Source organism: Lissotriton vulgaris, chromosome 8, assembly GCF_964263255.1.
Source record: "Lissotriton vulgaris chromosome 8, aLisVul1.2, whole genome shotgun sequence".
NCBI lineage: Eukaryota > Metazoa > Chordata > Amphibia > Caudata > Salamandridae > Lissotriton > Lissotriton vulgaris.
In genome coordinates, this window is record NC_141696.1 from 688,719,925 (window position 1) to 688,737,762 (window position 17,838).

Here is a 17,838-nt window from a genome sequence, read left to right on the forward strand (position 1 = left end):
ATGAGGGCCTCCTCCAAAAGTTGGTGATGGGGCAAATATAAATGCAATTAGCCTAGCAGCATCACATAGAATCAAAGACCTTGGGCTGAATGCATTCTAAGGAGTGGAGATCCCCTGCACCACAGAAACTGCAGAGCCCTATGTTACACAGCTGTACTCCTTTAATAACCTGGGGAATTGTGTTGTTCAGTGTGTTAATCATCATCAATGACTGACTACAAAGTCACCTATCTGACCCATGGAGAAGACCATATTTTCTGAAGTTGAAGTGGGCATGTACTTCTCTACTTCATTTAGGTCGGTACAACTCATGCCAGACAGGTTCATCAGGGCAGGGTCTGCAACCTGGATTATAGGGTGCACAACTGGGACAGTACTACAATGGCCAATGCTGTCAAGTGCCTGACCACTTTCACATAGAAAGATGTCTATTTTTTTCTGCTACTGAGGTATCCCTTGGTTTGGTGAGATACTACAGGTGCAGCAATTGAGTATGCAGGTTCCATGCCTGTTCTAAGGTGTTTGTGAGCTTTGGCCCAGGTTAGATTCATCTCAAGAGTTTCTGAAAGCTTTTGGTCTGTGCGGCTGCCAGTAAGAGGCTAGTTCTGGTCAGGGACAGCAGAAAAGGGCTTTGTCTTGAAGCGCCACATCTGAACTGGTTGAAAATGTCATCCCACAACTGATTGAAAACAGGGACTATAGACCGTTTCTGGTGTTAGAGAACCGTGTATCAGCTGCCAGTGAATACTTTTACAGGGGTAACTGGTGCTCCACCAGAATATCAACTACAAAATATTGTTGCGCCCATGATATCAAGATGTGAATATCGAGGACCAAAATATTTTGTAGGTAAATATATATACAGATAAGTGTAGGTTTGCTATACTTAATGTCCTATATGTACCTCGAGGAGATCTGTGTGGAGTTAAGCATAGTAAATACTTATTTACCTTTATGCACCTTTAGGATGGGCTGGTTGTCATTATTTAGCTCCTTGAAACCTTGGCCCTGCTATATTTTCGTTCTTAATATTCTAACATACAGCCGGTGTAACCAATACTATCAGTAGCAGGAAATTGATTGATCTGAGCTGGTGTCAGTAATTTCTCCTGTTCTAGCAAGTTCAGGCAGTTCAGGTATATCAGCACAGATTGGACCTATTTTGTATGAGCTTGGTTAATGCTTTTACTCATAGAGTCGATTTTAGAGTGCCCTGAGCAGATGCAACCATTGCAAGCTATCTTCTGCTACAAGTACAACTTTCCCAAAACCCAACACAACTCCTTCCTTGACTGACTGGATATACATCCACTGAGGCAATGTTAAGTCAAGGGGCACTTTGGCCCATATGTTTTTCCTATTGCCAGAAGGACACCAAAGCATGCCAGGCGCATAGATTATTTTTTCTAAATACTAATATATTTTTCTTCATCAAAATTGTTTTCTGAGGGCTCTGCTTTTGTATGGCATGCCAACAAATTTGCACAACTCAAGTCTTTTATTGTTTTCCCATACCAGAGGTCAAGTACATACTTTGGCAGAAAACTGGAGAGATGTTTGAATCATTAGGACAAACGCCAGCCAGACCGGTACAAACAGGCATCCGTGCCATCTGATAGTCTCTCACCACATAACTGCCAACACGCTGCCTCCCAGGAATTAGAAAGGAAAGGTGTACCATGGTAGGGGCTAGAAGCACATTGAGATTGTCAATCTTGATAATTTGTTAATTCAAATGATTTGCAGGCCTATCACAGTCAAATAGTAGCTGAATGCTAGCACACAACGTTTTGTGTCATGCAAACACATTTCTATGACAGAACTGAACAAATAGCTGGCACTGCTAGCATAGACAGTGCAGCAAAATGTGAATTTGCATTCTACAATGCAAACAAAGAAAACATAACGGGAAAGGTTTTCCACTCTGCACATTTTCCAGACGTAGCTTTATCATAACTGCTCTGGTACTTAAGGAATATCTCATGGACAGTAAATGTTTATAACTTTGTTATTTCTGTTGCTGTATTGCTATGTTTAGTCTATCAGGGTATGTTGTTTAGAGCTAATGCACACATGCAGTGTAGATCCCAGGAATACGATTCCAGCAGCTGTGTTGACAGGATTATTGTTTTAATATTATAAATCTATTGAGTTTAGGATGTGGGCTAACTGAGAATTTGCAACCTATATCAGCATGTGATAATAACTTCATATAGAGAAAACAATTTCCTTTTGCACTGCATGGGGCAACATAATTTGGCACTACATAATTTGATGACGTTTCTTATTTGTGCTCTTTTACTTGCGGCTCATGGATGTTTTCTCTCATAACTAATGTAGTATTCCTCTTAATCCAAAATGATTTCTCAAGGTCCAGCTGTGGTACAGTACGCCTACCAACTTTCACAAGTCTTTGGTCAACTCAGAGGTCAAGTAAATAGTGGGCAGAAAACTGAAATGATGTGTGCATCGCCGGGAAAATTGGGAGACGCTCACACTTCATTACATTGAGTGTATGAAGAAATTTTGAACTAGAATATATCAACATTGGAAAAATATTTTTGGGGACTAAGTCCACCCTAGTACATTTTTCAAAAGTATAAATATTTAATATTCAAGTGTCCTTGAAGTAGCCTGGCTGAACTGGATTGAGGTGGGTAGTCCTGGAGTAGGAGGTTGAGATATCAGCTTACAAAGTAGTTGCCCTCTGCCATGTTAGTTTGGTTTTGCAAAATGTTATCCAGGATTGTATGATCCACTTAAAATAGGAACTATATTATAGTGCAGTAAACGCGAGAGTGGAAAGTGAGGAATTGTAGTAGTCATTGAATCAGGCTCACCTACTAGTGACATGCTAGTTTCCTTTTCAAAATGGCTGCAGTAGTTGGAGGAATGTGTCAAGAGAACTGGTACAATTCTGATTTTAGATTCTGAACGGCTCCAGAAAGGTACCAGAGGAAATTCTGGGATTGTTCCAAAACTAGGTGTGTTTGGGTGAAATCCGCTGATGTATTCACTTTGGATCAGATGTACCAACATTAGGAATACTGATTTCCTAATTGCAATTGTCTCCAAATCGTAGTTAGAAAATTGGTATTCCTATGTGTGAACCTTTTTATTTCCATATAGCAGTCCCTAGTAGGCTTGATACATATGGCCCGTAATGGCTTGATGTAGGTGAGCAATGCACAATTTCATAGTGATTCCCACAGCTCGATGGCAAGGGAGGAACTGTTTAGCAAAGTATTGAAAGCTGTAGAATCTAATTTGAGTGATACAACAGTCACTTTCAAGGGAGTCATTGTTGGGCAATACTTAGTCCCTACTGGTAAAGCTCCTATGATGTTCCCCTCATCAGGCATGGATAAACTGGGAACCCTCTGCATTTCAATTTGTGCCATATCAATCAGAAGTCTTGTGTGACCTATCCCCGAAGGACTGGGTCCATCCATCATGTCAAGTCAAGTCAAGTCAAAGAATTTATATAGCGCACTACCTACCCAGAGGGTCTCAAGGCGCTTAGAAAGGGGAGGAGGATTACTTGTCGAATATCCATGTTTTTAGTTGCTTTCTGAATGCTAGGTGGTTCTGGGTGAGGCGAAGGTAAGCGGGGAGTGAGTTCCATGTTTTAGCAGCCAGGTATGAGAAGGATCTGCCTCCCATGGTGGTCCTGTTGATGCGAGGTACACTAGCGAGGGCTTGGCTGGAAGAACGTAGTTGGCGGGAGGGGGTGTAGAAGGACAGTCGTGAGTTGAGGCATTCTGGTCCGATGTCGTAGAGTGATTTGTGTGCGTGGGTTAGCAGTCGGAAAGTGATTCTCTTATTGACGGGTAGCCAGTGGAGGTTTTTCAGGTGACCAGAGATGTGTTAGTTGCGCGGGATGTCTAATATGATCCTGGCTGAGGCGTTTTGGATTCGTTGGAGTTTCTTCTGGAGTTTGGCGGTAGTACCTGCGTAGAGGGTGTTTCCGTAGTCCAGACGGCTCGTGACTAGAGCGTGGGTGACTGCTTTCCTTGTTTCGGTGGGGATCCAGTGAAATGTTTTTCTGAGCATGCGAAGGATGTTGAAGCAGGATGAGGATACGGCGCTGACTTGTCTGTTCATTGAGAGTGAAGAATCCAGGATGACGCCTAGGTTCTGTGCGTGGTCTGTCGGGATGGGTGCTTTTCCAAGGGCTTCCGGCCACCAAGAGTCGTCCCATGCAGAGGGGGATGTACCTAAGATGAGGACTTCTGTTTGACTGAGTTCAGTTTCAGACGGCTTTGTTTCATCCATTCGGCAACTTCTTTCATTCCTTCGTGTAGGTTAGTTTTGGCGGTGCTGGGGTCATTGGTGAGAGAAAGGATTAGTTGAGTGTCATCCGCGTAAGAGATGATGTTGAGGTTGTGTTGACGGGCGATGGCCGCGAGGGGGCTCATGTATACGTTGAAAAGGGTGGGGCTGAGTGAAGATCATTGTGGTACGCCACAGATGACTTCAGTGGCCTCGGACTTGAATGGTGGGAGGCGGACTCTCTGGGTTCTTCCGGTGAGGAACGAGGTGATCCATTCAAGTGCTTTTCCTTGTATTCCGATGTTATTGAGGCGTTGTAACAGGGTGCTGTGGCAGACTGTGTCGAATGCTGCAGAGAGGTCGAGGAGGATGAGGGCGACTGTGTCTCCATTGTCCAGTAGAGTTCGAATGTCGTCTGTTGCTGCGATGAGGGCGGTCTCGGTGCTGTGTTTTGCTCGGAAGCCAGATTGTGAGGAGTCGAGGGATTTGTTGGTTTCGAGGAAAGCGGCGAGCTGGTTGTTGACAACTTTCTCGATGACTTTGGCCGGGAATGGAAGGAGCGAAATGGGGCGGTAATTTTTGAGTTCGGTGGGGTCCGCTGTGGGTTTTTTCAGAAGGGCGGTGAGTTCAGCGTGTTTCCAGTCTTCCGGGAAGGTGGCGGAGTTGAAGGAGCAGTTGATGACTTCTCGGAGGTGCGGTGCAATGACGGAGTCTGCTTTGTTGAAGATGTGATGAGGACAAGGGTCTGTGGGTGACCCTGAGTGGATGGAATTCATCAGGCGGATTGTGTCCTCAGTGGAGATTGGGTTCCAGTCGTTAAGGGTGTTCACGGGGGGAGAATGTTCAGCAAATGGTTGGGTGGGTTGGTCTCCGGGTTGGTTGTCGAAGCTTTTGTGGATGTCTGCGATCTTGTTGTGGAAGAATGAGGCTAGGGAGTCGCAGAGGGCTTGAGAGGGGGTGATGTCGTTGGAGTTGGCCGAGGGGTTGGAAAATTCCTTGACGATGTTAAAGAGTTCCTTGCTGTTGTGGGCGTTGTTGTCAAGTCGATCCTTGAATGCTGTTTTCTTGGCCTTTCGGATAAGTTGGTGGTGAGTGCGGGAGGCGTTTTTGAAGGCGTCCTTGGTGCTAGTGGTTGGGTCTTTTTTCCAGGCCTTTTCAAGGGAGCGGCAGAGTTTCTTGGACTTCTTAAGATCATCGTTGAACCATGAGGCCTTCTTGCTGCCAGGTTTGCTTTGACGTTTTTTCAGTGGTGCTAAGGTGTCGGCGGTGCTGGATAACCATAGGGTGAGGTTGGCGGCGGCTTGGTTTGGGTTAGAAGAGTGGGCTGGGGTGTTTAGAAGGAGCGATGCGGAGATCTGGTCGGTGGTGATTTTGTTCCAGTTTCTTTGTAGCGTTGGTTGGAGGTGGTTGATGGGTTTTGGCTTGTTGTAGGTGAAGTGAACGCAGCTGTGGTCAGTCCAGAGGAGATCCGTAGTGTGGCTGAAGGAGACATGATTGCTGGAGGTGAAGATGGGGTCGAGAGTGTGACCTGCGATGTGGGTGGGGGAAGTGACCAGTTGTTTAAGTCCGATGTTGGCGAGGTTGTCCAAGAGGGTGGTGGTGTTGCGGTCGTTGATCTTTTCAAGGTGAAAGTTGAGGTCTCCCAGAAGGATGTAGTCTTTGGAGGGGAGCGCGTGTGGAGTGATGAAGTCCGTGATGTCTTCACTGAATTTAGCGCAGGGTCCTGGTGGTCTGTAGAGGAGGGTGCCTCTGAGTGTGGTCTTGGGGTCGATGTGTATTTGGAAGTGAAGGTGTTCGGAGTTGGCGAGGTTGGTGTCAGAGCTGGTTGAGATGCGGATTGATTTCTTATGGACGATAGCGATTCCTCCTCCTGTGTGGCCAGTACGGTCCTTGCGTGTGATCTTATAGTCTTCAGGGATGGCAATGGTGATGTCTGGGGCGGAGGAGGCGTTCATCCATGTTTCTGTTAGGAAGGCGACGTCTGGAGAGATGGTGTCTAGTAGATTCCATAGGTCAATGGCGTGTCTGTGGACCGAGCGGGTGTTGAGAAGTATGCATAGTAGGTGGTTGGGGTCGGGACTCTGTGGTGTGGTCGTAGCGGAGATGCAGTTGGTGCCGCTGAATTTGCAGGAGTAGCAGGAGAAAGGTCCATGAGTGTGTCCAGGAGCTGCTTGGACGCAGTTGGGGGCGCGGCCGGGGTTGAGGGCTAGGAGGGCGGCGGCATCGTAGGTGATGCGGGAGGGCAGCGCAGCGCGAGGGCCAGGGGGTATGGCGCTGGGCGCGGTCCAGGCGCGGACGGGCGTAGACGGGCTTACCTTTGGCGCACCTTCGGCGTGGCCGTAGCGCGTGGACGCTGCGCGTGGGGGCATTGACCATAAATGGATGTTGGAGGGGGCGGAGCGTGGGAGTGGCAGCAGCTGGGAGGCGGTAGCGGGGAGGAGAGGCGGGCCAGGAAACTGCAACCAACAAAATGGAGGGTGAAAGTGTAAGTGAGGCAGGGGCAGCAAATGGACCAGCAGGTCGGAAAACAACACAGCGTCAACACAGAGTCAGTATTGTCAGCTAATGGGCAACCAAATGCAGCGTAAGCACACAGGCACAGCGCTATTTAAAATCGGGCGCTTAAGGGCTAAGAATACAGTATAAGCACACAGGCACAGCGCAAAGCACAAAGCACAAAGTAAACACAGCGTCTGCACAAAGTACAGCGCTAGTCACCCAAATTCGAGCTGCAGCGCCCACAGTGCGTGAGACCAGCGAGGGAGGGAGGGAGGGAGGGAGCGACCGTTCGGGAGCAGGTCCAGGCGGTCACAGTGGGTCAGGGGACGAGGCGATCCCTGTGTTCGTGGGTGGGAGGGGCAGCAGCTGGGAGGCGGTAGCGGGGAGGAGGGGCGGGCCAGGAACCTGCAACCAACAAAATGGAGGGTGAAAGTGTAAGTGAGGCAGGGGCAGCAAATGGACCAGCAGGTCGGAAAACAACACAGCGTCAACACAGAGTGTCCCGTCAACATAGAGTGTTGTGTGCAGGGCTGCTGGACAACTCTACATTTGGCAGGTGGAGGTGCCTTTGGATGGTGGATGTATTTTCCTTTGCCTTCCAGATGTAGTAAACTCCATTTGCTAAACAAAAATTCAGACACCTAACTGGAGTTCAGGGTAAGACCTAGTGGCTTACTGTGTCACTCAGTATTTCCATAACTTCAACTGATAGACAGATGGTGTCACCTGCTGTGACCAGCGTTAAGCTATAAGGGATAGATGGTGGCCATCGGGAGAAAATTTGCCTCTGATTTCCATTACTGATCTCTCCTATGACAAACAATCTGTTGGTTTCTTAATTTCTTCCACGAACCTTAATAAATAATCACCTTCTACATCCAGCTATCCTTGAGAATAACAAAACGCAAAGGGCATTCATTCCACATCCAGTGTATCTCAGGCACCCTTTTACGTAAATCACCTGCAAGAGTAGAGGCATTTCAAATTATTGAGACCCCTTGGTATTAGTTTATTAGCTTCCTAACCTTGCTTCAAGACAAATTGGCTAAAACCACTGGATATCAACTTCATAAATACATCTGTGGTGGTGGCCAAAGCCACACCTCATTCTCCTCATCTCTCCAGTACTTTGAAACACTGTTTAACGATGGGCAGAGTTTTTCTTTCCAATATAATGTGGGACAGTTAATTTTCCTCCCTCTTCATCTCACCATAGTTCCACAGGCACACACTTCATATTCTAATGGGAAGTGGGATCTTCACCTCACTTTCTAAGGTACCAAAAGTGAAGTGAAAAGACCTTCTCATTACAAGTAGTCATAGCTGCCAAGGTTTCAGATTGCTTATGTGTGACATTTTCAGAATTTCAGTGTAATAATGACTGGCATTCAACAACTATGAGTGACAGTTTCTTGCAAGCAAAATCAAGCATTGAAGAGGGAAGCATATACATATCAGACATTACACCCCTTTGAGCAACGAGAAACTCTAAGAAGAGTTTTAAACTGCTGCAAAACTAAGCTACTGCCCTTATATAAGTGTGTTGCCTGGAAGCAATGCATCACTGCAGGCAAGCCCCAGGTTCAGGGATTTTGTTTTATGAAAGGGGGGTGTGAGAAGGCTACATACATGGGGGTGCTACCTGGTGGCTTTGTGGCTCTGCAGTCAAGCCTCAGATTTAGGGGGTTAAGGCAATCAGAGGGGGTTGTTAAAGCTTCATACACCCAAAGTAGCACTGAGCATGGTTGAGCAGCAGGCAGTGTTACCTATGCTCTAATCTCATCCTCCAAGAATTACAGACAAAGCATTAACATGCAATATCAGAAAGAGATAGCCATCTAGTTATCAAATTGTTCAGTGTGAAACTGGAAAGGCTGTGACAAATCCCAGCTCCTTTGCATCACAAAACTGTTCAATCCTAGACAAACTGTTTATTTCACAGAGCCTTCTTTATGTTCATTATTACATATGAGAGTGCCTTCAAATATGTGTGTCATACAAAACCATGATTGTATAAATTGCGATGGCTCCAACTGATTGTGCAAAAAAGTTCCTTCATATCTTTGAGTTTAACTGTGCTATGCACATGTACAACATGTCGTAGATATTGTACAACTGAATCCGAGGAAGGACAGGCCTTCTGGGGTTACTAAATATTTTCTAAATAACACCATGGCTAAAATGCTGCAAGTAAATGACCTCTGCACAACATACATGACATCAGTTGGTTTGTGAGGTGCAAACTGGAATCCTGTTCATTGGTTTTTGTTGCAGTTTTATATAGCGTGCTTTGGAGCACTTTACACGAGCACCAGTTATATTATAGATGGTTAGATGTGTTTTTAGGAACGGGAAGATTAAGTCATTTGCCAATATTCAGAGGATATTGAGCCAACGCCCAGACTTGAACCGAGTTCCCGAGTTCCAAAGTCTGCAGCTCTGGCGGTAACACCAGATGCTCCGCCATGTTTCGTGTTTGATTTAATGGCCTATAACGTGACTCCAGCTATAACGGGAAATCTAGTTTGCTCATAGGCTACACATGAGAACTGACTTACCTCTCAGCAAACAGTCAGTAGAAAACAAGTCAAGCAGATTACAAACAGTTCTCCCATGAAGTGAATGCTTCTTTCCTGGTGTTCCCTCTGTTAATGACTGCTGCCCTTTGTGTCTTCTGCTCCTGCCTCTTTCGCCATAAGGTGGGTTTGTGCTCCCCACTGTCTCACTTGGGCACCACCCCCACTGCCTTCCTAACAGCTGTTGGGAGGGGAGAGCCATGTGATAGGTCTCCTTAGGGTGCGCAGTAGTATTATCTGAATACATACTGCTGCCTGCTGGATCACCTCCACAGAGTACACTGTGAGTGGTTGCTTCACCTCGTCTTGGGCACTGCAGGATATGGTGTTTAGCAAGGTACAGGCGAATGCCTTTATTAAGGATTACTTCAGGCAAGGTTTGTTGTTTTATCTGAACATCACCACTAAAAGTTGAAGCACCAGACCAAACAGGCCTACAAACAGCGTAGTTAAAATAAATCAGTTGCACACTGTCCTGCACAGCTACCTCTCAGGACTCGACTATACTGGACAGGCGGCAGGCCAGCAATGAAAAAGGAAGCTGCCGCCCGTCATAGCACACGCTCTAATTATGTTGGCCAAGGTATGCGAGATATCGACTCTGTATTCAAGCTTGCTGCTGCAAGCTTTGTATATGCAAAAAGAACAATTGATGGACAGAATGCAGAACAATGTCATACATTCACCCCAGTACAGAGATCTGGGCCTAAATCATCAATTGTGTGTCTTTTGCTTCCTAGCCCAAAGTGCGCCGGGTATGCCCAGACATGGATCCTGGGCTTACTGTTCCACTGGTTTCAAGCTATCCTAGCTGATGAGGGGTGAAACCCCGAAACAGGCCCTAGGATGCTTGCTTCCGGTCCACGGAGGACCTGGCTTGGCAGTTCGGGCTGGACTCTTCCCTTGAGGCACAGGGTCAAGACTGATTTGCATATGGCAAGGTCTAAACTGGGGTGGCATGGTGAGCAAAGGAATGATGCATTTAACCCAGATCTCTTGACTGTGGGTGAATGTTTTGATTTGTTCTGCATTCCGTTCACAAATTGTGTGTCTTTTGCAAGCTTTGTATAAGCAGTGAGTAAAATACAACGCAAAACATTCCAGCACGCCCTCAAACAGCCGCCGCTTTCGTCTAATATCGGAAAAATAACCATCTGGTGCACAAGGCCCATGAAGGCCTGCAGGCAGCCAAATTAAAATAAAACAGCCCACACTGACCTGCACGGCTACCGGCCCCTTGTGACTTCAACTATACAGCAGAGACGGCGGCAGCGCGGCAATGAAAAAGGAAGCTGCTGCCCATCGCCTCAATGTCAGGGACCAATCGACACACTGCATTGTGGCAGCTATGTTTGTTTACCCGGCACTGACATGCCAAGTGGGATGCTTGAGGGGCAGGCCAGGCTGGGCTTGAATAAATACGAGGATCAGCTCTCAGCGCCAATAATTATACAAACAGTATTATTATTATGCAGTCAGGACAGATATTGAATAAAGGTGACGTGCTTCAGACATCACTGCAGATTGGCACAACAGAGCTAGCGCGCTTGTTAGAATTGCACTAGGTGCTTAAATAAAACTCCTAGTTGAGCGTGCCTGGCATGCAACGGGTGGTCAGTGCGCTATAAATGCGTGACTTCGTATTTCAGGGCGGTGATGCGGACCACCACACTGAAATGCGTTAGTCTAACGCCTGACACGTGGTACTTGGAAGGACTGAGTAGTGATGACCATGGTGGGATGCGCTCTTCCTCCTGCCTCAGTTGGTGCTGGAGATATGGCTGAGGGTATTCCCAATAACAGTGGGGTCAGTCTCTTTGATCAAGTTAAACCCGCAAGGAATCTTGAATAGGAAGACTCCTCTTCAGTGTGGAGATAGCTGTTTGTATGCTTGCTGTTCTTTATCTCTAAATCTTTACAGTGGACAGAAATTCTACTCCCAGTCGAGTCGGATGATTGATATCTTTGTAAACAATATTTTAGGTTACAAAATTAACGAAAGGCGATCTTTCTTTATACCAGGGCTTTAACTGGGATGAAAAAACTGGGAGGTCTCTCAAAGGGGCGTAGGCCGATGTAATTAAGGCCGTGGCTTTAAAACACTTACGCTAAAATCTGTGTTTAGCATGGTGTGCCGCCAGACTGGTATTTTGCTTTTTCTGTCATTGCATACAGATATGTGATACAACAAGTAACGAATATTGAGGTTAGAGACACTAGCCTCCGGACTGGGCGCCAAATTCACAACGAAAAACAACGTTTTCTTTTACAAGTTCATATGTATTTATTCAATTCATCGAATATGATGCAAATGTTCTCTTCTGTTTGTTTACAAGATCATCCTTGCTAACATAATTTCATTCTTATGTAGCAATGTTTGTTAGTACAATCATCCATTTCATTGTAACACCCGAAGCATTTCGGGTCAACCAAGAACATGACCCTTCGTCAGGGGTCTGCAAATGAAAATCAAACAGGACCAAATTAGTCATCCTCTACAGTATACAACATTACAATGCTCTATAATTCAATGCTGCTTAATGTCCTTCAAAATGAAAAAGTACATGATAATTAAAATAATGCTCACTGTCGCCAAAGTAAAATTCACAACATCATGACTTCACTTGATAAACTATGTAGTGAACCCATTCGCTCGAGCAACTATCTCTACCTCTATTTCGGTTAACCGACGGTACAGTTACTTACGAAAATTCGGACGCGTTCGCGCCTCCGTGGACTCTAAAGTTTTGCCAACATTGTTACATCAACAATTCTAATAGGGGGAGGACTCAGTCACATGATCGCGACCACAACCAATCGTGTTGCGGCTCCGCGGTCACATGAACTGGGTGCTCTGGCTTCACAACAATACACCCGCTACGAGTCAATATCAATACCAATGCTGTGCCAAAAGTATTTTACCATGTTATGGCGACGAAATACAAAGAACAAAAATATGCACATAAAATAAAGAGCATTGCTACTGTATAAATAATGCAAACATAATAAAACTGATAAGTTGCAATCGTCAAAACATACATTACCAATATGAATGGGGTACAGAATTTTAGCACAAGCCAATGCTATAGATCAGTCCATTATAATACCCAAGAATGTTCAATGCGGTCGTTCAACGCCAAAGGATGGGTAGAGTCCAGTTTTTTTATCCAAAAGAACTCCGCTCTCAGTCTCTGTTTTACAGGATCCATGTCGGGGCGCTGTTGGATTGCCTCGATCACCATGAATTTAAGTTGTGCGATTTGATGATTCTTCTCTTTCAAGTGATTTGCCACAGATGATTTAGGATTATTTAGTCTGATGTTACTTTTGTGCTCCGTGATGCGGATTTTCAGCTTGCGTTCAGTTTGGCCAATGTATATTTTGCCACATGGGCACTTAATGAGATAAACACAGTTAGCCGTATCACATGTACTTGAATGTTGCAATTCTATTGGATAACCTTTAGTTGGATGCATCAAAGTTTTACCACACATAACATTATTGCAATGAGTGCAATTGAAGCATTTGGACATTCCCTTCCATAGTATCTTCTCCTTAGGAGGAGTGTTGAGAAGTTCTTTAAGATTTTTTGACCTTTGGTAGGCAAATGTAATGCGATCATTGTATAATCCTTTGAGATCTGGTTCACTTTGTATCAGATGCCAATGTTTGTTGATAGTTCTTTTAATCTTTTCAGAATCCGAAGAGAATTTTAGTACGCACACTGTTTTTTGTTCTATTTGCTTGATTTTAGGTGCCAGTAAGTCAATTCTCTTGATCTTATCTACTTTCATCGTGGCTTGTTTTAAAATATCATCTGGATAGCCTCTTTGTTTGTACTTAGATGTTTGCTGTGCGATAACATTTTTGACTTCTTCTTCCGCAGATGTAATTCGCTTGAGGCGTGTGTACTGTGATAGCGGCAAATGTTTCTTTAGCGGTTCAGGGTGAAAGCTCTGAAATAGAAGACAAGCATTTCTGTCAGTGGGTTTGTGGAACACTCTAGTGCTGATCTCATTGTTGTTTATTGAAATTTGCACATCGAGAAATGATATCGATTCTTTGGAGATTGTGTGAGTGAATTTGATTCTTTCATTGAGACAATTAAGCGCATTGATGTTTCTTTCCAAAAGCTCTTTGGATCCACTCCAAATTAAGAAAATGTCGTCAATGAACCGCCTAAACATGATCAGACCTTCACTCCTATTTGATTTTCCAAGATGTGGTCTCTCTCAAATTTTTGCATAAAAATGTTCGCGTATGAGGGGGCCCCCCCAAAACCCATTGATGTTCCATTGGATTGATTAAAGAATTGTCCATTCCACTCGAAATAACTGTGGTATAACGCAAACTGCATTAATTCCAATATCAAAATTCTTTGATGTTCCTCAAGTTCACTGTGTAAAAGGCTCCATTCTAGTGCTTCGATGCCTTCTCTGTGCGGAATCGAAGTGTAAAGCGAAATGACATCAATGGTGCATAACCAATACATCTCATCTTTGCTCAGTTTCACATTATTGAGCATGTTACGGAAGTCTGTTGTGTTCTTAATGTATGTCTCGCTCCTTTGAACCAAGGGTTGCAAAAATGTATCCACGAATTTTCCTACTGGTTCCGAGATAGATCCACAGGCCGAGACTTTTCGTAAGTAACTGTACCGTCGGTTAACCGAAATAGAGGTAGAGATAGTTGCTCGAGCGAATGGGTTCACTACAAAGTTTATCAAGTGAAGTCATGATGTTGTGAATTTTACTTTGGCGACAGTGAGCATTATTTTAATTATCATGTTCTTTTTCATTTTGAAGGACATTAAGCAGCATTGAATTATAGAGCATTGTAATGTTGTATACTGTAGAGGATGACTAATTTGGTCCTGTTTGATTTTCATTTGCAGACCCCTGGCGAAGGGTCATGTTCTTGGTTGACCCGAAATGCATTGGGTGTTACAATGAAATGGATGATTGTACTAACAAACCTTGCTACATAAGAATGAAATTATGTTAGCAAGGATGATCTTGTAAACAAACAGAAGAGAACATTTGCATCATATTCGATGAATTGAATAAATACATATGAACTTGTAAAAGAAAACGTTGTTTTTCGTTGTGAATTTGGCGCCCAGTCCGGAGGCTAGTGTCTCTAACCTCAATATTCATTTCTGATTCGTAAAGGCACGTTTCTTGACTACGTGCGTCGACTGAGGTGCCTACCGTAAAACTTTAAAATCTAGAGAAGTTTCAAGAAATCTGAGTGCTTAGGATAACATTATCTTCATTAATACAACAAGTAACATCATACCTACAAGTCAGGACAATTGACTTTGTCAATGGTTATTAGTTGCATAAGATAAATAAGCTGCAACTATGGCTTGTTACATTTATATTGAAAAAGCTTCCACTTAAAGCCCTGGTGACCACAATGTTGCTGCTCCTGCGTTTCAAGAAGGGAAGGGAAATCCAGAAACAAAATCACTCTATAAAGGATTTCCCTTCTCCAACAGCGCACACCTGGCATGGTGTCATGCCGTAACTTCTCCACTAGTGAGAAATGAGCAGTGTGAGCACACACACACAGCGCCACATTGGTAAAGTGGGCACGGTGTCCAGTTCCAGCAGTGGGCTGCTTTTTTTTTTTAGCAGTCTGGGGAGCGATTTGGCGGTTTCTGCTCGTTGTTCCGATGACACCAGCAGCCAAGTGGGTGCCTGAGTGGCCTCAATTACCTCCCTTTTATTATAGGGCAGAGGTGTCACTCCCTTTCTATCGCTGGGGCCAGCCCAGTTACACATGCATAATAAGCGGGGCAGGGGGGCCGGAGCAAAAGTGGCCTCACTTGGATTCAGGTGTGTTTCACCAGTGCAAGCTATCCGAGCATATATTTTACCCTCCACCCCTTTTTTAGGTCGAGCCTGTCAATGTGCTTGCAAGACATATTGGGGCTTAACCAGAGCTTAACCACCGGCGATTGCATGCAGTGCCCGTGAAAAAAGCGCGTGCACTTCAAAGCCACCAGCCTCCCTCCCACAGGCATCTGAAGCTGTGCGCTCTGCCTCAGGCATTTCTCCTCCCCTAATTATTAACGGCCGGCCGGCCGTACTTTCACTTTCACGGCCGCCAGGCCGTGTCTCGTGTTTCTCCTCCCCCCCTTCGCCCCTCCCCACAGCAATGCCAAGAGCTTTTTTTTGTAATGTTACTGCTTTCTCCTCCGATCGTTTCTCTGTGTGCTTTCCCCCTCAGACCACCCTTCACCCTGTCTTTGTAGTCTTTGTTTCGTTTTTATGGTTCGACTTCTTTCAGTAGGATATGCCTATTTGGGCTTCTTTTGAAGCAAGTTATGCTTTTCTTTTTATAATTTCAATTAGAGGTGGTCGGTGCAAAGCTGGACAGCCATATAGCGCCCGAGCCTAAGACAGCTGCATTGCCTTTGTGATAGGAAGAGACAGGGCCAGTTAGAAGATTCTTCCACAAGTGCAGTGTAACCATCCTTTAAGTGCGTCACTTGCTCGTCATCTTAGTCACTATCCTACGGGCACCCTTGCTCCGGGCAAGGTGCTAGGCCCCGCCCACCACAGACACTGAAGATTGTCAATTCTGTGTACATGCCGACTGACCCTCTACTTTATCTCTGTGGGCTTTCACTTGTAATGGGGGCACTTTTGGCCAGATCCACTTTCCCTATTCCCTGTGATTTCTCCTGATGCTTCCCCTTATCCCCCCCTCCGTATCCATCTGAGTTACCGCATCGATTTCCATTACACGCCCTTATTAGACTTTGCTTGTAAGTTAGAGCGTTTCCATTCTTGTTCTTTCTGACAAACGAGTAAACCTGGCAGCTATTACAGTTTCCATCCACAATTCATCCTCTCTCAAGATCTGGGTTCACTTCGACTCTAACCCCTTCAGTCCACTCTCAGATCGAACTTGTGTACATTAAACACACTGCCCCATAACCCATCAAGAGTCACCCACAGCCTGGTTAACCCCCAGACCGCATGCTGCACTTAATCTTTAACACTGAGCTTGCTGTCGTGTCTCACGTTTCTCCTCCCCCTTCCCCCCTCCCCACAGCAATGCCAAGAGCTTGCTTGCAGTCATTGATGTAGCAGAGTGCCCCATATGGTGTTCCCTCCCACTCGCTCATCAAAGGCTGCTCACTCCCCTTCTCCCCCGCCCCCACCCCATCCGACTTGTTCTCTGTCCAGCCCACCTATTCCCTGTTATTTCTCCTGATGCTCCCCCTCTCCGTATCCATCTGAGTTACCGCATCGATTTCCATTACACACCCTTATTAGATTTTGCTCGTAAGTTAGAGCGTTTCCATTCTTGTTCTTTCTGACTAACGAGTAAACCTGGCAGCTATTACAGTTTCCATCCACAATTCATCCTCTCTCAAGATCTGGGTTTACTTCGACTCTTATTCCTGCAATCCAATCTCAGATCGAACTTGTGTACAATAACCACACTGCCCCTAAACCCATCAAGAGTCACCCACAGCCTGGTTACCCCCCAGACCACATCCTGCACTTAGTCTTTAACACTGAGCCCGCTGCCGTGTCTCACGTTTCTCCTCCCCCTTCCCCCTCTCCACAGCAATGCCAAGAGCTTGCTTGCAGTCATTGATGTAACAGAGTGCCCCATATGGTGTTCCCTCCCACTCGCTCATCAAAGGCTGCTCACTCCCCTTCTCCCCCGCCCCCACCCCATCCGACTTGTTCTACGTCCAGCCTACCTATTCCCTGTGATTTCTCCTGATGCTCCCCCTTATCCCCCCTCCATATCCATCTGAGTTACTGCATCGATTTCCATTACACGCCCTTATTAGATTTTGCTTGTAAGTTAGAGCGTTTCCATTCTTGTTCTTTCTGACGAACGAGTAAACCTGGCAGCTATTACAGTTTCCATCCACAATTCATCCTCTCTCAAGATCTGGGTTCACTTCGACTCTAACCCCTTCAGTCCACTCTCAGATCGAACGTGTGTACAATAACCACACTGCCACTAAACCCATCAAGAGTCACCCACAGCCTGGTTACCCCCCAGACTGCATGCTGCACTTAATCTTTAACACTGAGCCCGCTTTTACATCCAGAACACCGGTGCACACATTTAACAATGCCACCCGTTGCTCGCTGCCCGTAATCCTCGTTTATCGGACGCACATTCCCCCTGCAGCAGTCTCCGCTGTCAGCCATTAGCAGGCTACATCTGGCTGCCCTAATGACCACCCTCGCGCCATCAGTCTCGGGGTCTAACCCTCTGCCTGTCCACGTGCTGGGTAAGAATTATTCAACAGTCTTTACTCAGTTCTTCCCTGAATCGTGTTTTGTTTTGTTGCATGCTAGGCCCTGTTTCTTAGCAACTAAATGTTTCCAGTTGGCATAGGAATAATTTTTCTTTCAGCATTTACGTTTCCATAGCTCTTTGTTTGGCAATTTATTGTTTCCATTCACCATCCTTTCAGTGACATAGCACATCACTAAGCTAATGAGTGTTA